The sequence below is a fragment of the Neopelma chrysocephalum genome, unplaced genomic scaffold, assembly GCF_003984885.1.
Source record: "Neopelma chrysocephalum unplaced genomic scaffold, ASM398488v2 Primary Assembly neopelma1_80b, whole genome shotgun sequence".
Classification (NCBI taxonomy): Eukaryota; Metazoa; Chordata; class Aves; order Passeriformes; family Pipridae; genus Neopelma; species Neopelma chrysocephalum.
This window is the reverse complement of record NW_020897742.1, coordinates 13,579,221-13,604,780: the sequence shown is the minus strand read 5'-3', so window position 1 is coordinate 13,604,780 and position 25,560 is coordinate 13,579,221. Positions and strand designations below refer to the sequence as shown.

The 25,560-nt window shown below is 36.1% G+C and overlaps 1 protein-coding gene across 5 annotated transcripts in view; it reads left to right on the top strand.

Annotated features, from left to right (window-relative positions):
* The window catches only part of CSMD1 (CUB and Sushi multiple domains 1), a 1,127,710-nt gene that overhangs the window by 742,446 nt on the left and 359,704 nt on the right, over positions 1 to 25,560 (top strand). The gene's annotated exons all lie outside the window — the stretch shown is intronic.

Sequence of the window (25,560 nt, the reverse complement as noted above, 5' to 3'; positions counted from 1 at the left end):
TGGGTTTTGTTTTTTTGTTTTTATCTGTAGCATTTAATTCCTTTTGTGAAACAATATTTGCTGGATTTGGTTTGTTTGTTTTCCTTTACCTGTTTCTGTTATCATGCTCAGACAAGAATTTATTTTGCATCTCTCTCCCCTGTTCTGTGTATGATGACTTTGAGAACCATGTTCATGCTTCATTTTTGTGTCTCTGTTGTGGATGTGGAATAATTCCTCATTATACCATCTCAGAGATCTCTTTTCCACAGTAGTTTCTCATATTCTCTTTCTTTTTCAGCATCATCTAAGGTGGGGAGGGGAAAAGTTTCTCTGTAAGATTAAGTAAGATTAACTCTACTAGCTTGAATGGTAATTATTCATCTTATTACAGCTGGGAAAGTGATCTACTGTCTTTGAAGTATCAGTCCTAATTTTGTAGTGGTCACTCTGAGGTTGAGAAGACATTCTGTTCTACCTGTGCCGAAACTGCATGACTGTGGTTAAATATTATGAGATATTCTCTTGTTTCACACTGACTAACCTCATTGCTTTAGTCTTTTAATAATGACATATCAGAAAAGATGTTTCATCTATTCCTGTGATCTCGTCTCTGAATTCTGTTCAAGACAATATGGATCATATAGTTTAATTTTGTCATAGTCTTGTGCATCAATTGTCCTAAACAATTCTAGTCTTTCAGAAAAGAAGATAGAAAAGTAGAATTAAAAATTATGTCTATAATTTCTACATTTCTGCTCAGTATTAAGCCCAGTCCTGCTTAATATCTGTATTGATGACCTGGATGAGAGGATCAAGTGCATCATCAGTCAGTTTGCAGATGACACCAAGTAGGGTGTCAGTGTTGATTGAGAGATCTGGACAGACTGGATCAATGGGCTGAGGCCAATTGTATAAGGTTCAACAAGGTCGAGTGCTGGGTCCTCCCTCTGGGTTACAACAACCCCAGGCAGTGCTACAGACTGGGGGCAGAGTGGTTGGGAAGCTACCTGGTGGAAAAGGACCCGGGGGTGTGGGTGGAGAGCTCAGGAACACATGCAAACGACCAATATGATCAGGCAAAATGTCCAATTTATTATTTAAATAAGTCAACTTTTATACAGTTTAGTTTGTTTTGGGCACATGCTTACAACAAGGTGATTGGATAGCTCAGTCTGTACACGCGTCTCATGAATCCAGTTCATTGGACCTGATGTTCTGTCCACGCGGCCTGGAATCATACTTGGCATGTAGAGGCTTTCATAATTAGGGGCTTTCTGAAATCTGCAGGTGTACCTTTATCTGTACTTTCTCAAGGCTTTCTTGCTATAAATATACTATGTTCTCAAACCTTATAATTAGACACACAGCTAACAAGTATAAACATTACATATTTTCACACAGTCCATAAGTATAAACATCACAGCTTACAACTTCTAAAGTCATGTCAAGCAAGGCCTACAGAAATGCAAGAGAAATTGTTCACACAATTTGAATCCTGCAACACGGAGGTGCTGGTTGACAGCAGCTGAACATGAGCCAGCAGTGTGCCCAGGTGGTCAAGAAGGCCAATGGCATCCTGACTTGTATCAAAAATAGTGTGGCCAGCAGGATTAGGGCAGTGATTGTCCCTCTGTTCTTGGCACTGGTGAAGCCGTACCTCACTTTTGACCCTCACTTCAAGAAAGATATGGAGGTTCTGGAGCATGTCCGGAGAAGGGCAACAGAGCTGGTGAAGAGTCTAGAGAGTAAGTCATATGAGGAGTGGTTGAGGGAGCTGGAGTTGTTTACCCTGGAGAAAGGAAGGCTCAGGAAAGACCTTATTACTCTCTACAACTACCTGAAAGGAGGGAGTTGGCCTCCTCTCCCAGGCAACTAGCAACAGGACAAGAGGACTTGGGCTCCATCTGCACCAGAGAAGGTTCAGGTTGGAGATCAGGAGGAATTTCTTCACAGAAAGGGTTGTTAAACATTGGAATGGGCTGCCCAGGGAGGTGGTAGAGTCACCATCCCTAGAAGCGTTCAAGAAATGATTGGATGTAATGCTATGGTTTAGTTGACATGGTGGTGTTTGGTCAAAGATTAGACTCAATGATCCTGGAGGTCTTTTACAACCTTAATGATTCCATGATTCTATGAAATGAACCTGTAATAGCATCCAGCTCAACTTCTTAATATTTATGCCTTCTGCACTTTTGCTTTATTGTATGCACAAAGATATTTATGTAGAGTTGCTTCTTTTGGTTTTTAGTTTTTTTCTTTTGAGAAGCTTTGCACATCCCTTGGGAAACCCGTGCTTAAAAAACACTGAGAAATTCAAAGTGCCAGAAGTTAAGGAAAATCCGCTTTGGAATATATAAGAAAAGTAGATGAAAAAGAGTGTGCTGCATAAAAACATAGGGTTTAAAACAGCAAATTATGAGTTTCAAAGAATGATAGTTGTACGTTCCAGTAGAGTCTTCTAATATTTTAAATGTCTTCTATTTGATTAATGAATGAAGAGTAATTGAACACAATTATCAAAAAGTCACGAAGAAACAAATATCTGATGTATTAAAAGCCTACATAGCTGCAAAGTATCATTTGTCCAGCAATGGTAAATTACTTTTTCTTCCCTTCTTTTCCTCACTAGGTTTATTTAGAGGTTTCTCTAGGTGTTTGAGATATTGAAAACTACTTGCTTTAACAAGAATGTTACATTTCATTCATTTTAAAGCTGCAAAATATCGAATAAAAGAGACAATGAGTTTTAATGGGATTTTTTTTCTCCTCTGGGTAATGTACCTTATTTTATTCCTGTAAAATTTTAGCCTGAGAGTATTGTCCAAATTCTTCTTGAACTCTTTCAGGCTTGGTACTGTGACTACTTCTCTGGGAATCATGTTCCAGCACCCAACCACCCTCTGATGAAGAACCTTTTTCTAATATCCAACCAAGACCTCTCCTGACACAACTTCAGGCCTTTCCCATGGGTTCTATCACTGGTCACCACAGAGAATAGATCAGTGTCTTCCTCTTCTCTTCTGATCTATGTAAAGTGTGTGTGGTGTCAAAAGAGGATTATTCCTTGATGAAAATCACTTCACTGTGTCCTATCATGAACCAACAGTTTGTGTAGGGACTTCTTTGACAGCCAGTGGATGAATAGGGTCAATAATCTACCACTTCTTGATAATACAAAGATCTCTGGTGTTTTTCAACCTCCTGCATTTTCTTTCTATGTTTCAATCCTGCATGTGGCGTTAGTCAATAATATTTCTCCTTTGCCTTTGAGTACCACATTTTATTACAGACAAATGTGTAACAGTGCTATAATTTCAGAATTACATCAAATCATAGTACTCAGTAGGAGGTTAGTGCATTTCTGTGGAGCAGAACTGTTTCTGTTGTATGTTTGCAATTAATGAAGAGAAGCCAAAATAAAATGAGACCAGTGTGAGTAATAAAATCTCTCCTACCTGTGTACTAACTCACTAAGATTGCTGTTTTGAAAAACATGTTCTGAAATTCCTGAATTAAAGAGGAGACAATTCTGAAACTGAGGATCATTGTATTACATTGAGTGAAGGTCACAGTGTTCTCCTTTTTCATGGTCAGTAGTACTTGCAACTAAAGATGGCGATGTGAACCTGTGAGAAACAGCAGCAGTACTTTTTAATCCAAAACAGTAATGTCAAAACAGCAGAGAAAAAGTATTTTCAAATTATGAGATAGTAGACTAATTTGCTGCCTGTCTTTGATGACCAAGTTTTAAGCCCTCTTTCATCTTTGAAAGAAGAACTGGGAGAGCATATTCTCCCATCTAATGTTGGGGTTTTGTTGGTTTGATGCTAGGAGTCAGAGCATGGTTTTACAGCCTTCTACTTTCTTAAGAAGATGTTACCAGTATGTAAACTATTTGGGTACTATGTTCCTTAGTGAGATGATAGCTAACATGAGACAGAGTGACTTTGTTTCCTCCTTTCCTTTTGTCTAAGTTATTGACATAGAATAAGAGAAGAAGTTCAGATATTTTTCTGCTCAATATCTGAAAAAACATGGAACAAATAATACCATTCTGCTAAATGATAATATATTATTAACACTATACAATTAATACTAATTTCTGCTCTGAAATAGGAGTCAGAGTTCTTAACAATGGAAATAATATTTTGCATTTAAGGTGTTATTCTAATTATATTAACATAATTAAAGTAACATTCTAGAAATTAGTTCTAATTTAAATAAAATTCAAGCAAAATTCAAATTGTCCCTTTCTATGTATGTTCCAATTGCCAAGAAATAAAGCATACATACATAGAGGCTTTATTTCAGCTAAATTTATTTGTAGTATAGGATCAAGAAAAATGTCATGCAGGGTTAGCTGATTTAGAATAAAACTAGATATAGTCAATGCATTATTAACATACTTGGTATTTTAATTCAAGTGTTTATTCAGGTCTGTATTTAACTATTATAAATTCAGAATAGCAAATAGCAGAAAAAAAATCAGAAAGCAGAAAAGCAAACATAGCTTAAAATATCAATTAAAAGATAGTTAATCCATCAGCACGCTCTTCTTACATCACACTTGCCATTTATTTTTGGTTAGGTAGATGAAAAACCCATTCTAAATCCACTTTCCCTGAGAGATGTAAAAGGTCATCAGATCATATTATACTACAGAGCATTGACTGGAGTTTTGATACATATAACTTTACTCAGTGGATTTAAAAAATTCTAGAAACTTTGGACCATCTTCAAAAAAAGCATCTACGCACAGAGAAAGCTCAGAAATATATAAAAGCTGAAATCTAAACACGTCCAGCTACTTTTGAAACCTGAGGCAAATTAGTCACTGTCCAGGGTAATAAGCTTGAGCTGAATATCCTTGCTTGAATTATTCTGGACCCAAAACTCTACTCATACAGTCAGACTGGTTTCAGGATTTGAATTATTATGTCATTTTTTGTGCCATGCACAGTGCTTTGTAAGATGCCTTTAAAATTGCTCTGGATAACTACAGCACTGCAAAGTGTAGATATGCTGTAAACAACCAGACAAAGAAAAATGGCTAACCTTTGAAAGTATCCTTAATGACTTTCCAAATTAGATATTGCATACTATTCTTTCTATTATTCTGTCCATGGAGGTTTTAGTTATATACCTCTACATGACTGTAACCCTAAAAATGTCTTCCTTTACCTTTTGTCATAAAGGATGAGAATTCAAGTCTTGAATGTAGAGAATAGTAGATACATGTAATAATGATAGTAAATTGCGTATAGTAAACATTCAAGAAAAGAAAAGAATAAAAAGAATTATCGTATTTATATTCATTCTTTTATGGGTTACCAAAATTATTTACAATTTATAGTATTTATCCCATTGCTCACTTTGTACAAACTCTACAAGTACAAATTCTACAAGAACAAAGTTGTCAGACTTGCTTAGTCTGGAATTTTCTTGACCTTCTGAAACTTGGTTTTAACTTTTTTAGCTGCAACAGCAGTGGTCTTCTGACCATGTGACTATTGTCTACATTGTTTTGCTTTCATTTTTCTTCGTAAGTCTGCATGATATTTGATCGTTGTACTATTTTTTATATTTTGTAACTAAGTGGAAATAATATGCAGTGGAAGAATGAATCTGATATAAAACACAAAGGGTAGACATTGGAAAATGTGTATAAAAATTTTAACTGCATTATTATGGAGACTTTTCCTAGTTTGGCTTGGTTTGTTGGTTGTTCGTTGTTTTTTTTTCAATTGCTGCTAACATTAGAAAGTTAATATTTCATATACACTAACAATAAATTGTTGATTTTTTCTTGGGCTGATATAAACTTCAGAAATTGCAGTGCAACTGAGGCCTAAATTTAAGGCAACATTACATCTAAATCCTTGGACTTGTTCATTCTTACGTATGTCTGCTGACCACTTTAATTAGTTCTTTACTTTCAATTCAGTGGATCCATGATTTTCTTGGCCAAGAGCTATTTAGTTTGGTGGGGATGCCTCCATGCTCCTAGGCTTCGGTAATGCTACACTGAAACTGTATCCCCATGAAGCATAACTCAGTAAAGCCATGGGTGATGTTGAACCATGTGCACAGTTAGTGCTAAAAATATCTTTCATATCTTACTCATTGTATACAATCATAATTTAAACAGTCAGAAAATGCAATATTTGGGCTTGTCAGTATGTACTCAAACATATTTGACCAAAGAATTTAAGAATTTTCCTTTCTTATAAGAATTTAAGAATATCAAGTACAAGTGTTTTGATATCTCATTTAGTACTTAAAAAAAAAATTAAAAAGTGCTTAGATATTTTTAGCGTTGTGAAATCTCAATCTCAAAAGCTATGCAATGCCAAGGTAAACATTACATGCAAAACCTTAACTTCTGTTCTTTTTAGATGTGAGTAATTGATCAGTTTAGTTATTTTTCTAACATAGATCATCAATAAGGAAACAGATACAGATTATTCTCTTTTCTATGAATCCATCATTTGAGAGAAAGAAACACTTTTCAACTTACCTACTGATTTATGCAGTAGAGAGGAAATTTTGTTCATTGACTTCCTAAATTTTGAAGATGAGATGTAGAATTTAGTTACTGTGCACTAAGCTCCTGGCTTTGAAAGCTAATATTCTAGTTGTAATTTTTTGGCCACACACTTATTGTAGGAGTCAGGATGGCAAAATAGAAAGGAATTAAAACTGTGCATATTAAAAATATTAGGTTATTTGTTTTGTTTTTAAATGATTCTTCCATGCAGTTTTGAGAATGTCATTAATAATACCTTGCCATTTTAGATTGGAAGCTTGAAGCCTTAATTATTAATAGAGATAACATCTTGTTCTGATATGCTAAAAGCCTTGATGGAATCAGATGATTCTTCTTCTTGTGTTCAGCTTACTATACCCCTCCTTGAAGCAGGACAACCAAGTGTTTTATTCCTTTTCCTTTTCTCTTTGCCATACACCATACACGAAAGCTTACCACAGAAGTTGTTGATAGACACCAGCTGGCAACCCAGGCCCGTACAGCCACTCAGTCACTCCCCACTCAGGGAGATGAGGGAAAGAACTGGATGAGTAAAAGTGAGAAAACTCATGGGTTTAGACAAAGATGGTAAAAGCAAAAGCCATGCATGCCAGCAGAAGCAAAACAAAGAATTCATTCACTGCTTCCCATGGGCAGGCAGGTGTTCAGCCACCTCCAGGGAAGCAGGGCTCCATCATGCGAAATGGTGACTTGGGAAGACAAATGTCATCACTCCAAATGTCCCCTCTTTCTTCTTCTTCCGCCAGCTTTCTTTGCTGAGCATACATATGGTGTGCGATATCCCTTGGGTCAATTGGAGTCAGCTGTCTCGGCTGTGTTCCCTCACCACTTCTTGTGCACCTGCACCTAACTGATGTTGTGGTGTAGGAAGCAGAAAAGGCCTTTGCTCTTTGTAAGTGCTGCTCAGAAGTAACAAACCCCCTGTATTATTAACACTGTTTCCAGACAAATTCCAAACATAGGCCTTTAGTAGCTGCTATGAAGAAAATGAACTCTATCCCAGGCAAACCACCAAAGTAGTAAAAGGAAAAGACTGCTGAGGATATTTCTCTATATACAATGTCTGAAGAAGCAACAGCAGAAAATTTAGATTAATGGAATACAGGAGCAGATTATGAGATAATACCAATTGAATACCCTCAAATATTAAGGCGTGGAACTTAATACTTTGTGAGTCTGGTTGATTCAATTTTCAGACATGAAGTAGGTTTTCTTTTGTTGATCAAATAAGAAAGGAAAGGCATAAAAACACTTATGTTAAAATTTTCATAAGGTCTATTTCCAATATTTTATCTCTTTTACTACTTTACCAAAACTTTGATTTATTTTTCTTACTACAGTGTAAAGTAAACATATGCAGGTATGCTTCCCAAGAATGCCAAGGCAGTAGAAGGATTTTAAAAAAAAGGTTTATTTCAGATGCAAAGATTACTTTTTTACGATGCAGTGCATCTGGCCTTCAGGGGCAAAAGGCAAGTTCCTACCCCCTCAGGGCACCTTTTATCCTCTCTGTTTCTCCCTCGCCTTCTCAAGACCTCTGTACACGTCTGTTAGGGTTATCTCTCTCCTCTCACGTAGCAGAGAGAGAGAGGCTGAGAACTTCTCTTGCTATGTGGGAGGGGGAAAGCATTGAAACTGCCTTTGAGAAAGAGTTACCATTTAGGCAGAAAGCCTTCCTAGGGAAAACCGAATTCCCAACTTTCTGCTACAAATTCTTCTATCCCTACATACAGATGTATATATACATATATATAAACTGCTCATTCTAGACTTATTGAATCTATTTCAATAAAAATCTGGGTTGGAAATTATATTTTTTTTCTACTGGACACTTACTTTTTTATAGAGCTTTATTTTTTCTATTGTATTTCATACACGTAAAATAAAAATACTTAATATTTGGGGGTTTTTCCTTGTAGTATGTCAAAAGTACCTTTTAGTGATCAAGAATTTGTGAAATTAATATATTCTCTTTTCACAAATATCTTTTTTCTATTGTTTCATGTGCTTAAGGAATATGTTTGCTTGATCTATCTTTACATTTTTTCCTGATCATTAGAAGTCACCATTTTCACAGTGAATTACTGCTAAATCATGATAGCATATGTAAAGTATGTTTATTTGGAATTCAAAGGCTTGAGTGCAGTTTATGAAAAAAAGAAAACAAAAAACAATCTTCTGTCTGTTTAAAATAACATACTGGCATTCTGGTAACCATGGTAGCACAGTGAGAGTGGCAGAACTTTTCTAAAGTCATGTGGAAAATACTTCTGTAAGTAGATCAGAATTGAATCACTGCTGTCACCCATAAGGTTTGATTTCTTTTAAAATTCTACTCATAACTTGTTCATCAAATACATTCAATAGGCTCGGAGAAAAGCAGACTGAAAAACAGCTTCAGGCTTTTCAGTGGTGGGGCCTAGAAACTAATTTTTGAACATGAATTATACAGTTTGTGACTCGGACAGCCTGAAGAAACAAAAGCCATGGCATAGTCATGCTCTGCATAGGACATTTGGGTTTTAGGCTTTATACGCTACTTTAATGCTACCACCTGAATATAAAAGTCCTGTGCACCATGAGACACTCCTTCCTTTACTATCTGGGGGAAGAAATGAGAGTCAGAAAACAGCTTTTAAACAGTTTTCAAAAAACAACAGAAGTAAACTTCTTTTTCTCTTTCTGTTGCTATTTTCTGTTTCCATGGGTGTGTATGTTTAAATGTTCATAGGCTGAAGAGCTCAAGTTCTGTGCAGTTGCACGAGTTCTCATCTGATACCATAAAAGCTGTTGCCAGTAGCAAATAGTATTGTGACAGGCTTGGTTGGCAATCAACCAGTTGGACCACGTTTTGTTTCCTCTTCAGTGATTTTAGATAAATAATGTCAACAGTCCTTTATTTTAGAAAATATCAAATGGAAATTAGTGTACTTTTTTTTTTTTTAAGATTCCAAAAGGGCTAATGCACAAGGTATTCAAATATGTGTATGCAGCTGTATTTTTGCATTCAAAACACTCTGAAATAGAAAGACAACAAAACTTTAAGATTTCATTTCTGATGTCTAGCTTTGGAAAAGATGGTAATTTTACATGTGACATAATGAATATTATTACATTTATGTTTGTCGAGCTGTCAGGTCCAAACATTGTGATAAAAGTGGTTAATTACTAACAGCAAGAATTTTTCAACCACTTCACACACCAATTTGATTTGATAATAAATTATAGAATTATAGACCCACATAATGGTTAGGATTGGAAAAGACCTTAAAGATGGTCTAGTTCCAACTCACCTGCCATGGGCATGGAACCTTCCACTAGACCAGGTTGCTCAAAACCCCAGCCAACCTGGCCTTGAATGCTTCAATGCCTCCTTCTAAACTACATCTAGCTAAAGCTTCTAACTTATTGTTTGGGGTTCTTTTTATCTTCAAACAATGAAAAGGAACTCTGGTTTGACCCTAGCTCATTTTAAGTATGGATTTGTTCAGTTAGGAATATTATTACCCTCAGTCTTTTTACAGAGAAGGAGAAACAGTTACCTCTAAAGAGCATTCATAAAGTTGCTGGCACTTCATAATAAGTCTCTCACTTAAGTACCTAAAGCTAGATAGATCAAGGCCACAAGGGTTTGTGCAAGTTCAACTGATCATCTGTACAAAACAGAAGCAGAATTCCCCTTGGCTGTGGGCTCAGCTGTGCCCTGCAGTGGGTGGGTTGGAGCCGGCTGTGTCTGGCATGAGGCAGTCCCGGCCGCCCCTCACAGAGCCACCCTGCAGCCCCTGCTGCTGTCGGAGCCTGGACATTGGAGCTCAGTAGAGTCCTTAACTCAGACAGAACAGACCACTGTTACATTTTTCATTTGTTTCTTCTTGCTGTGTTTCATTTCTCATTTTACCCTGACTGCCATGTGTACTGATTTTATGTGGTAAAAAGTTACATTTTTCATAGTACGCTGAGCAAGACTCTTTTCCCTTTGACTGCTATATCCTTAAGGGGACAAATGCAACCAGCATAAAACTGCATTTCATGTTGCATGGAGAGCTGTGGGCAGCCCTGTGTGTTTTGAGGTGAAATTCAGGACCAAGTAATTTTGCTGCAAGAAGGAGGCAGAGGACACTTCCTTCACAGCGACCCTTGCAGACCTCTGGATATAATCCAAATGCAGGCTGGAGATGATGTGAACTGTTCCATTTCTGCAGCTGCTCCACTGCTGTTCACTCACCAGGCTAGGGTTTCTAAGTGTCAAAACGAATGGGATATACAACAAAGGACAAACTTTATTTTTTCTGCAAGAAATAAAAAAAACCAAACAAAGCAAACAAAAAACCAAAACAAATCCAAACAAAAAAAAATTTGCTGACCCCTTCTATAGTAAAAGAGGGAGGCAACTTCAGCAGTCAATTATGGTTACTTGGTCCTCTAATTAGGTTAAGTAAGCTTCTGAATTATTTTCTGCTTTCACCTGTTGGCAGGGGCCAATAGAGACGATACAGAGCAATCATGGGATGCTCTGCTAAGTCTAGTTTTTTTTTTCCATTGAGATGTCTGAATAATTTCAGAAGCATTAGCCAGTCTGCTACTGGTGGCTACTGCCACACGACTGCTGGCACTGCTGTGGGAATACCAGCCACAACTTCTGGTGGCAGTGCAGGTCTCTGCCCATCTGCCCTGCCTTCCCTCTTCTCAGCTATGGGACAATATAGAAAAAGACATAAATCCCAGTTACAGTGCGTCTTTATTTTTCAAAAACGGTATCCAATAAATATTTGATAGTGAATATTTCCAACAGAATACAATTCATCCTTTGTACAATGAGAGTAAAGACATGAAGGACATAAAATCTGCCTCTAATTATTGACAACTTTTCTCGAGTCCATCTGATAAGCAGAGCATCATAGAGTGATAGAATGGTTTGGGTTGGAAGGGGCATTTATCTAGTCCAACCTCCCTGCAGTCAGCAGGGGCATCTTCAACTACAACAGGTTGTTCAGAGCCCCATCGAGCCTCACACTGAATATCTCCAGTGATGGGGCATCTATCACCTCTCTGGGCATCCTGCCCTAGCATTTTACCATCCTCATCAAAAAATCCTTTCTTTGCATCTAGTCTGAAATTAACTGCATTTCAGTTTAAAGGGACTGAAAATGCATTGTCATAGAGATCTGGAATGTTGCAGTGTGTTACTTCCTATGGGTCAGTTTAATTAGACCAGTGGTTATTTCACCTGCCTGACATTTTTATATACACAGATGTCAAATAACATAGCCCAATGTCAAATGGTTTTGGTTTTTATGGTGGGGACCACCTTCCTACAAATACTAACGTAGTAATAAAATATGATTGCTATAATCACAATCTAACTTGTTTCTTTTGTCAAAGCAATGAAATTGGCTTTTCACATCAGTAGTCCACGTTTGATTCATATTTCTGTTTAACAGCTGGAGGCTGTCATGGGTGAAATGAGACTTGTCAGCCTCAGAAGGAGGAGCAAGTATTCATCTTTAAACTGATCTCAAAATGTAATTCTTATTTTTTGAAACTATAGGAGTGGCAACAAGGCTACAGAATATCTTTTTCAAGTTACCTGGGGAAAAACAATGACTTTTGAGTTCACTTTCGTGTTGAGCTAGCTTCACAAGGGTTATGCACAGTATTTGATCATTTGTGTCAATTAATTACCAAGTTCCATTTTACACAGATGTAAAGCTGAACTGCCCTGATAGTAGCTAGAAATGGGACACTGATAAAATGCACCTGGAACTGATTTAAAGACACAAGAAAGATTCTTCCATGAGGTTGGATAACTGGAGAATCTAACACAGATTCTGAAGAAAGATCATTCAATTTTTTTCAAAAATTAACCAAATTCCTGGTTGAATTATTAATGCCATCACATTACATGCAAAGGCAGGTTATATGAATTGAACCATAAAACAATGTCTTTTACCCGTGATCAAAAAAAGAACACGGAGCCACCCAACAGAGCAGATCATAGGCACAATATACCTTCACTTATGGGTGCAAACAGCTATGTCTTTGAATTATTTCGGAAAAGATGTTTTAATCAAGAAAATCCCAATTTATTGTAGTGAGTCTTCAAATGCTGTAAGCAACCATAAGGAAGGCATCATGATTTTTAATGGGTGATTAATGGGCAAAACCTTAAAAATTAAATCTTTGTTTTTCTTTCCTGTTTGTAGCCTGGCCAAAAGCATTGTTTATTTAAAGCTTGTCATGGTTTACTGACACTACGAGGACCAAAATATATTTTGAGAGGTTAGTATAACCTCTTTGCCCCCTTCCCTCAAGAATTAGCAGGTTGGCATAAATCACTGACTCCTGTGTAAGAAAGAGGGAAAGGAATTATGAATTATCAGTTTGGCATTTCACCTGAATAAACAGACCTACTAGAATGATTGAGGTTACATATTCAAGAGAGAAGTGTCTATCTGACACACAGACGCCATAGAAAATTGTGATAAATTGCCTAGGGTTTTTTTTTTAATCATTTTTGCTGTAGTGAGAAGAGTAGAATGGAACATGTTGCAACTGACAATGTCAATGAAGGGGAGAAAAGATCCAACTAAAATAACATTTTAAATGTTTTAGCTATACATTTTAATGATATCCAGAGTCCGAGATATTTATACAGCTGCATATCATTGTGTACAAAAGAAAAGCATTTGTTTTGATTTTTTTTTTACTTAATTTCCCTATGACTTTAGACAGTGCCTGTACAGAAATGCAGCAAAAATGTTGCAGCATGTACTTTTATTTGCAGAAATGTTCTCCTCTGAGATTGTTCCCTTATCTATGATATAGTGGTTTTCTCTTTTGGAATACCTGTCTGTAGATATAGCTGTTATAAATAGACAATTCAGGGCACAAGACATTCCAGTTTTATTTCAAAATGCATTGAGCTACTCTGTGTAAAAAAAAAAACAACAAAAAAAACTCTGTACAAATTATGTACTGCTGCTGTTCTAGTTTTTGAACTTTAGTTTCAAAAGCAGACTTCTGTCTTTTGAAGTAGTGTCATATCCACTCTGCAGATTCATGGTATTTAAATGTTAATTTAGGTCATCTTAATAGCTACTGGAAACTTCCAAGTGAGAAATACAAACAATTGCATTTATTTTTTTCATCCAAGTCTGGAAAAAATGTTCAAAACATATTAAGAGAAAAATTGGTGCTGAATTTTCTGGTATGGTCCTTCTTATACAAACTTTCCTAATTTCCTGATGTTTGCACAATGTCACAATCATTTTCACTGAATAGCAGCCTGTGTTGAGTAATACATCTGACCAGATATATTCCTCAACACTTGAAAAGAGCATACAGGAGTATAACTACAATTTAAAAAAAAAAAGTCATAAATCCTATCTGTAGTTAGGTGTTTTATGCTAAGGTGCCAGAAAATGCTTCACTGTAGTAAGGATTCACAATTCTGGAGTCCCTCCTGGAATGGGGCACCCCAAAAAGAGTGGAGATCAGTATTTTCCCTTAATAGATATGGGCAGATCAGCAGAAGAAACAGTCTCTCTTTTGAACCTATGTACTTTGCACAATATAATGAAAAATAAAAAAGTGCTATCTGCAGTTTAGGTGCTCACAAAAGTAAATGACCATAATCTAATTTTGGATTTAGATTTATAAATGCTACTTTAAACAGGAAGTTCTTTGTTGATTTAAAAGATTAAATCACCACTGGAGAAGCCTCTTGCTATGGGTATATGTTAAATGTTAAATTTGAAGTTCTTGAGAACTTTAATTCTATCCAGCTTCTGGTGTATCAACAGGCAGATTGCTTATAAACTTAAATTAGAGAACTTTAACTGCAATAACATGAAGTTTAGTTGGAATGGACTTGCTTTATTTCTTGGAAGGATTGTGCATCTCTTACAAGCATTATAACTAGACATTTGATATTTGTTCTAGACAGTAAAATAAAGCTCTTAGAATGTCAGCGGTGCGCTTCAATCACAAGCATTACCATGTAATAGAGTTTTACCCTAGAAACTTAATTTATTATATGCACGTAATTATTTAATTTATAGCCAAATAAAATTTCTCTTTTATTGAAAAAAAACAAACACTATTTTTTTTTTAAATTACATTTTAGCTGAAGTATTAAGCACAGAAATCAGACCTTTAATTAAACAGCTTTGTTCTGTTGAATTTTACATCTTTGGAATGCCTCAACTCTTTCTTTTCTGCCTGAGACATGAGATAAACACTTATTTGTAGATTCAGTCTCTTACTGACACCTTTTATGACTATAATAGAATTAATTTGATGGAGGCAGGTAGAGCAAAAGACAGATCTTGTATTGACTTTGCTCACTTTCATCTATAAACATAATCACAGTCATGCTGTTTAAGATATAGACTAAAATTCAGTTCTGCTGTCACAGTAAATATGTGTGCATCACGTTACCTGTGTGTCACTGTGATCATACCTACTAATCCTGCTACTTACTGATTTAGAGAACTTCTCTTATGTTTTTTCCTATTTGTGTCAGAATATTCCCCTGTACCCAAACTCCTTTATTCTTTCAATAATCTGAGTCACTGGCAATTTTTCCCTTCTAATCTTGTTCATCAGAACTGTTGGAAATGCAATATATTTGTAAGTTACCAAATGTTCTAATTTTAACTAGTGGGGAAGGTAAGGAACTAACCACACTGATGTACCAGTGGATTTGTGACCTGGGCATTATACAGAAAACTAAAGATGTTAACTTAAATTAACAACTCTAAAGAAAATCATCAGCAGCTAGTGTGTTTCTTATTTTGTGATAATATGTCTTCTTGGTGATATGCTGGAAGTATTCTAAACTCATCTACTCTAACTGTGAGAAAGACAGTGCAATTCTCAGTCCTGTTAGGAGGACTGTGAAGAGATGTCACTTCTTGGCAAGTACAAAACTGTAGCTTTTAAGCAGGGTGAGGTAGGCAGAAAGTGATGACCCCTCACAATTTATATGGTTTGAGCTTTGGAGAGCAGCTCAATAGGAAACTTCAGGAATAGTTCTGGTCACAAGCTTCCATGTTCTACCTAAGTTTCACTTAAGAGGTGGCTTAATTGTTTTGCTCAAAGTCACATTAAAAGTCAGAGAAAGGCCAGAGAACAGAATTTTTATGTATCATTTTATTTTATTTTCTATATAAACAGCACCCTGGTAGACTATCCCATAGTTAGCAGTTATTTTCTAATCTTAATCTCTTTCTCTATGTCAAAGCCAATTTGATTAAATTCTACAAACCTTGGACAGTGGACTGATATGTGTGTGTGTGTATATATATATATATATATATATAAAAATTCAATGAAAAATCCTTAAGGTTATATTGAAAAATTAGATCACTAATGCAGTATGTCCATGGCTAATTGTTTTGTTACCTCTTCTGATTTGTTACACAGTGCTAAACGTTTTACTCTGGAAGCCAACCAAAATTTAATATCCGTTAAAAAAAAAACAACAGGTAATGTATTGATTGACAAATGGATATTAAATAACTAATTAAGAAAATGAGAATTTTAGTTAAAGACAGTAATTTTAACCCTTTTTTGTAGTTTAAAAATAAATTTATAGTCATCCTCAGATTTATTGAAGGAATGGCAGTGCCCAGTAAGATGCTAGGTTACTTTTTTTAAAGAAAAGAAAAAGACAGTCTCATGAATCAATAAAATATTTTATAAAGTGGCAGTATATTTACAAGTAAATAGCATTGTAGGGTGAGTTTATAACCTGACACTGGTGAAAAATGGAATTTTGCATACTGTTAAGCCACTGAGACAATACAACATGTTGGCTTTATTTCTTTTGAAGAGAATTCTTCTGGATATCCCATAAAATTGCAGTTTACTACTGACTCTTTATCAGCTCTGTCATTTCAAAGTAAATTACTGACTTTCCTACAATTCTGAATGAAGTGGTACTGGAAAAAACAACAATTGTTTATTCTGAGCTGTGTGTTAAGCCTTACACATACTTAATTGTATGATCTTCAAAGGACAAATATATAATGGTAGTTTAATTTTCATGTTAAGCTTTTGCTTTCCGTTCCTGTCATGTGATGTGAAAAATAAATGTAATGTATTTATTTTTTAAATAATTTTTTAATCACTTACCTATTAGATAAAATCCTGCACTCCCAATCATTACTAATATTTTATCTGTTGGGTTCAGTGATATAATGGTTTTCCATTTCTTTGTGTTTGATTATTGTATAACACTAAGTCATGAAATGACACTGGAATTCAAAGTACAGTGTAAAAACTAATGATTGAGGAGCTTAATATGCACTCTTATATTTCTTTATTGCTATATGAACTTTTTAGGTTTGATGAGTTTAGATGAGTGCTAAATAGTTGTACTGTAAGTAGGCCACAAAAACAGCACCTTACAGTTGTTATATAGTGATGTGGGACAGTTTCTTCTCTGTCTTCCTCTCATGACCTTGAGCAATATAAAGACATGTTGTAGATCATTAGTTAAGTATTAGGATTGATGAAAGGACAATATTTTTAAATTGACAAAAGGGGGGTGTTAAATTTTCAGGCATAGATACCTTCAGTTCAGACAAGTCTTAATGAGTAATTTTGCAGTCCTAAGGTACTCTTACTATGGTGTCAGTTTCTTTACTTAGAGAGAACATAATGAAAACTTATATATTCCATCTGCTGGAACTGTATTGAATCTTTGCTGAATGAACATCGTTCACTGGAAAATTTCAGCTTTTTAGACTCATCAGTTTTCTTGCACTTAAGGTGGCAACAGTAGCTTTGTGTGTGGCCCATCAGGTGAAGGAAATCAGACACAGGCTTTCAGCCTGGTCAGCCTGGTTTTTGCAAGTTCACTTTCTGTTCCTAGGATCTGATGAATTCAACAGCTGGGAAAATATGGCTTTTTCAATTATCAAAGATGTCTCCATCCTTCATGCTGCAGCTTTATCTTGAATGAGTCAAGCAGTATCTTAGAAGGTTTGTTCATTCTGGTGGAGTGCAACCAGCACACACACACAATTATATGTGGCGAATGCATCTGATTCTGAACTGTAGCTTTTGTGTGACTTATAGGAATTTCACCACGGAAATGGAGGAAACATAATATATTCCTGTTCCCAATAAATTATATTTCAGAGGAAAAATCTGTTTAAGTTATAACTTACAGCTAAAACTAAGGTTGATCCTTTCACTTCAAACTTTTAAGTAGTATTTTAATCAAACTAAAATCCAAATGTTTGATTGCGCTAAAAAAGTAAATATTTGACAATTTCCCACCACACTTCCCAAACATATAATTTCTATATATTTCTGTATTTCTTTAAATTGCTGTATGTTTGTGTGGCTGGAAGTTGGTAGAGGGGAGGTTGAGGCGGGCAAGGAAGGGCTGGCTACAGGGCTGGCTTCTGTCAGAAGCTGCTAGAAGTTTCCTCCATGTCTGACAGAGCCAATGCCAGCTGGCTCCAGGAAGGACCAGCCACTGGCCAAGGCTAAGCCAACCAGAGATGGCAGTAACATGTCTGTGATAGCATATTTAAGATGGAAAAAACCCCAGTTATCATGCAGATGTAGTTGTACTCAAAGAAGAAGGAATGAGAATATGTGAGAGGAAAAACTATTCAGACACCAATGTCAGTTCCAGGTGCTGGAGGTGAGATTCCCCTGCAGCCTGTAGTGATCATGGTGAAGCAGCCCATGGAGGTCAATGGGGGTAAATATAAAACAAATGTTATGAGTGAGCAGACTCTTCAAGACTTCAAGAAAAGCTGGACTAGTAAACTCCCAGACTGACTGAAAGCTGTGCATCTGCTGAGCCTTAAATTTCTTCAGTAAGCTGGAATAAATCTTAAATTCAGCTGTTGAAAAGGAGATCACCAAATAAAACCAAAACAGAACAAAGTGAGAAAAAAGCTTTTCTCCTTTTTTATTTTTTAACTGCTGATTCAGTCACTGAGAATGGACAAAACTACTATTGGATAGTAAATTAATATTGGATAGATAAGGGCAATCTATTCTCAGGCCTTGTGATCACTGAGGAATAACAAGGGGAAGTGGGACATATCAGCTATTTTGGTTATAGCAAGTAAAAGACTATTCGTAGAAATTCCCAGCTGCAGGAGAAAGGAGTGCTGTAAATATATTGGTAAAATACAGGGATCCTGTATTTCAACCAAGTTCAAAGCTGCAATCTAGTAGGATGATGATTTTCCAAAGTTTTAAGGTGCTAGAGCTTATTCGAAAAAGCTAAAATAATTATCTTAAGCATGTGAAAGTGGTAGGGTTTTTTAATAGTTACTGTTGCAGAAATTAGGGGTTTTATCCAATGTTTTAAAGCACAAGGAATGGTTAAACTTTCATTTCAAATTTTCAAAGCTAAAATACTATTATAGTGAGAAACTATAAGAGAAGTTTTAAATGAAATCTAGCAACTGTCCATGGCTTTCTGAGCTTCTAGAACAGTACTTGATAAGATTTGTTAACCAGTTTGAAGAAACACAATGCCATCTGTAAAAGTGTTCTCTGGGCAGGTTTTGGATAATGGTTTCTCCTTGTGTGACTGCCCAAAATGACCTTATGAGCCCCTGCCATCTGGTGTCCACATGACCATATTTTTCTATTCAATAGTATTCAAATATTATAATCAATTCATTAAGGAAAAAAAGAGTTTGAACTAGCTTCTTGAAAGTAGTTACATTGTTAAACTTCAAAACTTCCCTTACCTATCCTTCCTTGTTTGTCTCTCTTCTTTTCCATTTCTCTAGGTTTCAGTAATGTATCATTTCTTCATTAGAATAGGTGTCATATGGGTTTATTTCTGTTGTATCTAACAGATTAGTGTCATGCTATTTCTTCTGAAGGAGTTGCTTAAAGCCTATGATGGAGCATGGAGCGTATGGGCCATCAGCTCATTTTGCTAACAATAATTTTATAGTATTCTAAAAACAAGGAAGAAATATTATATAACACTCTTTATATTACTTCTACTGTTCACATTTTTTTTTCCTTGGTGCTTTGATTGCAATGATTACTTCTACTTGAATCTGTATTTTCTGTAGCATCTATGATCTTTTTTAATTTTAAGGCACTATCTGTTACTAGGCATATCCTTTTATACACCCATATAAGCAATGCCCTTGTATTTCATTATTAGGATTCCAACTTAGTACACTTGATACAGAGTAATTGAAAGGTTCTGGTTTCAGTTTTGAAGCATAATTATTTACTGAACAGAATTATGTCTAGAACTGTTAGATATTTTTCAATATGAATCAAGCTTTTCAAAAATTAAAATGTAAATAAATGTAAATATAAGGAGCTTAATGAATAATCAAGTTTTGGCTCTATTACATTAATTACTGCATCTAATATCTTATTTAATTGAAACAGTGTCATTGCCCTTCTGTGTGACTTCTTGACTGGACAGAGGTTGATATTTACATGTGAAAGCTTTTATTTTCATCATAATAGAGAGGTAAGGAACACATTAATTGAAAAATCTTGTTCAATTTACAAACTTCACAGAATCATTGAATGGTTTGGGTTGGAAGGAACTTTAAAGGTCACGTAGTTCCAACCCCACCACCATAGGCTGGAACACCTTCCACTAGATTCAGTTGCTCAAATTCCCATCCAGCTTGGACATGAACAGTTCAAGGGATGAGACATCCACAGCTTCTCTGGGCAACCTCTTCCAGTGCCTCAACACCCTCTGAGTAAAGCATTTCTTCCCAACATCTGATCCAAATCTCCTGTCTTTTAGTATAAAACTGTTCCCCCTTAACCTATCATTCTCTGCCTATGTAAAATGTCACTCTCCCTCGTTTTTTGTAAGTCCCCTTTAGGTACTGGAAAGCCACAATGAGGTCTCCCAGGAACCTTCTCTTCTCCAGGCTGAACAACCCCTTCTCTCTCAGCCTGTGTTTGTAAAAAGTTCTCGCTGAGACCCTCCACTGGACCACAACTTTCCTCACTGTTCTCCCTACACTGTGACTTCAAATAATTTTTCTGATATTAGCCTCATGGAATACATGCCATTTTCTCTAGCTGATGGTTCCTTGAAATTCTGGGATACAGTATGAGGAACTGTCTAATACGGTAATGTCTTACTTTGATATTAGCGAGGATTATGTATTCTTAAACTTTTTTTTAAAATGAAGAGACCATACTGAAAATGTACTAAGAATATATTGAGAGAGACTGCTATTATTTAGACTGCTCCTAAATTTATTTTTCATAAATGCTGGTTTATAAATGTTTAGTTTATATTTACAATGCAGAGGAACATTGTTAGTACTGTAAGAAAAATCCTACTAATTAGTGCATCACTGTGCCAAAACTTTTACGTAATTTATGTCTAAATTTTGCAAGCTTTAAATAGGAAAATTACCTTGCATTTTCATTAATACATTCATTGCTTCAAAATTTTAGATTTCTAAAATGAAAATTGAAATTATAGTTAAAATACACTCAGTCTGTGAATGAGCTTTGAATGTAAAGGGAAGCAATTCAAGTTTGATATGTCAAAGGAGGAAAACTCAGAAGAAAGATGCAAAAAGCGTGAAAAACTTTATAATGCCCTTAGTAAATGAAGCTTTATACAGTTCAGAAAGAGTACAAACAAGTCACAGGTCTTTTGAGGGCATACAAAAATCTTTTTCTTTAAAGTTAAAGCAGTGAAAGATTGTGAATGAGACTGAACAGTAGATGACATGTCCAAGAAATGCTTGCAGAGACTGCAAGGTTCAAATATAGTCTGAAACTGAGATACTCAAATCAAAGATTATACTTTCTCATCTCTCGTTATGGATGTCAGTAGCAGTGGATGATACTTCATAGTGGTGGATAAAGGGGAAATCTGACAAGATTGAAACAGAGGAAGATAAAGGTCTCTGACAGGGATTCATTTGGGCATCTTTTCATCTATTTTCAGTCCGATAAGAAATGCTGGAGCTAAAAAAAATCTTAACATTTTGAAACTAATTTTTAGGTAAATTCCAAGATACTGACAGGTAAAGGTTTTAATACTAACATATAATATTATGTTATATTATTATATATAACATATATAATATAACATAATATTATAATGTATGCATTAAAGTCCCTGGTGTCCCCGAATCACTAAAGTTAATAAATTGTTTCACTAATTTGAGAAATTTGTTCCTTTTTTCCCATCTGGAAAGATAAAATCAGGCAGGTTTGTTTTATAGGGAGTTGAATTTATTTTGTTATGATAGTATGTCACGCAAACACCATCTGTTAAGAAAACAGTTGACAGTTTGTCAGGGAAAATAGAAGCTAAAACCTGGGCCATATTTAACAAGGCCTGTAGACATCCAGGAAGATGTGTCAAGTTTCAGACATATGACACCTGTCCTGTTTCAGGAAACAGTATTTCTATGGATAAGAGAGAGCCTGAATCACCTTTCCCTGATATCGATGTGAGAGTGCGTTGACAGAGTAAAGTAGTGGCCAAGAAGAAGATTTTACAAAGGTGATCATCCACCTGAGGAGATCACATCATTTTGTGCTATGACTGAGGTCTCACTCAACATTTACTGGTGTCCCAAAATACTTAGGCATTTTGTGTGTATGTATACATGTAAAACAAGGTGACTTCACTGCAGTGTGTTTCTGCTTAAAACATGGTAGCAAACGCAACGTTCTCCGTCTTGTATTACAGTTGTTAACATAAGGTTCAAGTATAGTAATCCTGATAATTTGGATAACCATACAGTCATATTGCTTATTTTTGTGTTTCGGTGATTCAGTAGTCCAAATTGAACCTCACCTCCACTAATATAGTTACAGTTCTGTGCTAAGAGTAGTAAATATTTGATTTATTTTCTCTGAAAAATGGAAGAATTATTAGTAGGAAGATAATTTATTTTAAGAAACATCAGTCTACAAGCAGGCTGCTTTTCTAGCAAGATCAAGCTTTGTCTATAATTGCATTTCAATGCTGACATTTCCCAAGAAACTGCAAGATTAAATTCTCAGAATAAAATATATGAATACTAGCTTGTATAGATTTGTTCTGAAAGCCTTTATTCATACACAGAAAAATCTTTATCAGTCTAAGTATTTTTAGTGAAATTAGCAGGAGTGTTTTTAAGATAGTGGATTCCAGATACTAAAGATGGACAAAAGTCCAGCTGAACTGAATTTTTTCTCATATTTGGGTTTTTTATTTAACAGGAAATAATTTTTTTGGTAAGACATCTTTTTTAAATTGAATCTTCAAAGAAATTTCTGAGATTATCATAGTCTTTCTTGATGTAGTTTAACAGAAGACTATACAGTACAATAGGTAGCATTAAAAAGATGTGGAGAAAGAGATGTTTCTTTCCTATATTCTTAAAACATTCTATATGCAAAAAAACCTACAAATATTGAAATACATTGTAGTGATTGCAGTTTCTCTACTTCTCTGCAGAAGAACCTATGCTTCATGTCAAGAATTTTGGTCCTTACTAGAACATTGTCTGAGTTGTATTTTTCTAGTACTGTAATGCAGTTTTTTAGTTCTTAAAATCTTTTGTAAAACTTTGGATTTCTATATAAATTAATTATCCCTGAAACTGCCAAAACACATAAAGATTTCTAGTTCTTAACATCTGATTGTATATATTCTGCTTGTCACCACTCCTTTTGCTGCTGTATTCAATTTGAAAGCATATCACTGGGTGGGAAAACCAGCCGCTTTTTACATCTAATCTCCCATTGCCTTTCAGCTGTAGTGTTGTCATCTGTAATCCAGTCAGGCTTGTATAATTTATGTGTATGTATGTGCAGGATAGACAGTACATGTGTATTTGGATTTTCTGTATATTCAGTGTTCTGCTTTATGTCTTTTCTTTATGTTTAATTACTTTTCATTCCACATATTCTTTAAATACCTTTCTGCTAAGTAAGAAGAAAGAAAGGACTCTTGAATGTTCAAATTGGTTTGAATTTTGAAAGGTCTGTAAGTTTATATGCTTATCTACATAGTATTAATTAAATATAGTCTGGAGGGAGAAAGAATGAAGGACAAAAGGAATGGAATAGTATGGGATACCTTCTCTTTCTCTTCCTAGCTGAAAAAAAATAGAGGTTTGAGCCTCATTTGCATGAGGACATAAGCAGCTGGTTACAATGGATTGCTCTCGGGGGTATTTTGTATATTTTTAAGATTATCTTCACGACAAAGTGGTGATCAGTCAAAGGTTGCACTTGATAATCTTGGAGGCCTTGTCCCATCTAAATAATTCTGTGATTCATAAAAATTATTACGGTTTTACAGTAGTACAGTTGGGTTCTTGGCTTTTGTCTATTTTAAGTCTTATTATGGAAAGATTTTCAATGCAGAAAGAATCGAGCCTTGCAGAATATACCATCTAAGGAGTCTTTATGCTCCTTTTGCCTTTTGCAATCGGACATGCCTTTCTTGTATTGGCCTTTTTAGCCACCATCGCGCTTGCAAGAAACGTCGGTAGAGCCCTTCCCAAATCTTCATTTGCGAAGCCTAACCATGAGATGGAAAGATTTTATTATGGAGATTTTATTTGTGTCATGGGTTAAAAAGGGGTTTCCCCTGGAGTTGGAAAGTGGGGGGTGGTGTTCTTGGTGTAGAGTCAATCAGAAGCTACAATTCGCCCCTGAATTAACATACTACAACAGACCGGAAAAGGAAACTGAATTACATAGTTGGAAGATAGGCAGCCATAATTTGAGATGCCACGTGTTTGAGTGGGGGCCAGTGAGCCCCACTGAGGGGCCAAGACCCCCAGCCTCTGGCTGGGGCTGCAGAAACCCGGAACAGTGTTAAAACTGGATCAGGTGCCATGGCCAAAGGCTGGGGGAGTTTCTCCACTGTGAGTGGGCAACAGAAGATGGAAAAGTGGTGGTAGAGGCAGTGCTGAGTGGAGAGCTGTGGCTGAAAGCCAAGAAGATAGCCAGCAACCAGCAACATGGCACATAGCCAGGCTGAGAGAAGCAGAGATGTCCTGCAAGGAGGGAGAGCTGGCAACAGAGCAGAAAAAACTCAGTGGAGACTGTTTTGGGCGAGACTGAATTACCTTCCCAAACCCCAGAGACGTCCTGAAGAGGAGGGGTGGGCTTCCAAGCTTTTAGGGAGTCCCAAAATGCAGCAACAGCTAGAGAAAGAGAGAGGAGCTGAAAGCTCAGAGATGTCCTGTGAGCTGGACCAGGATGGAATGTGGGCAAAGTGACCTCTTCCTCCCCCCCGCCACATTGGCAGCTGAGACAGAGCAAAGGAGCTCTGTTAGAATGCTTGGGGCATAACTGCGCTGAGAGCGCTAAACCATTCTGACTTGAGGGAAATCGACTCTTCAAGGAAGGGACTTTCACGAAATGCCTTGCAGTTCGTGATATGACCGTGGTGAAGCAAACTTTGTCCCTGCTTTTGGCAGCCCATGGGAGAGACCTTCGGTTGGAGCCGAAGGCCCGAGAGGGGTGAGAAAAAAACCCTGTGCTGTAATGGAGAGAGAGAAAGAGATATTTTCCAGCTACGACAGCTGCCTTGAAGAGGAGAGACACTGCTGCCCTGAAAATGGAAAAGACCTATTCTTCTTTCCTTCTGGACTTTTATTGGAGGGAAAGGAGGGATTTGATCTATGTAAATATATTGCTTTACCACAGGAGAGATTGTTAGAATTGTTGTATATAAATGTATTACAGTATTTATTGTGTTAGTAATAAATTTTGATCAAATTTTCTCATGCTAGTAGATGTGTTATGTCTGAAAACCCCTCTTACATTGAGGCAAAGTGTGGGGGGCTTAGAAATTGGATTTTTGAGGGTCTCAAACCACGACAATTTGTTATATTATTTCTTATACTATCTTTATCTTACAATGGTGTCTTTTGAGTATTTCAGAAGGTGAATTTACGAGATGTTTTTCCTGTATAGGGAAAACTGTAGAACCTGATATATCCTTAAAAAGGTGACTGACTATGGGAAGTCAATCACTTTGTGTCTCACAGAAGCAAAATACAGGAGTTTTTTATCATCACCAA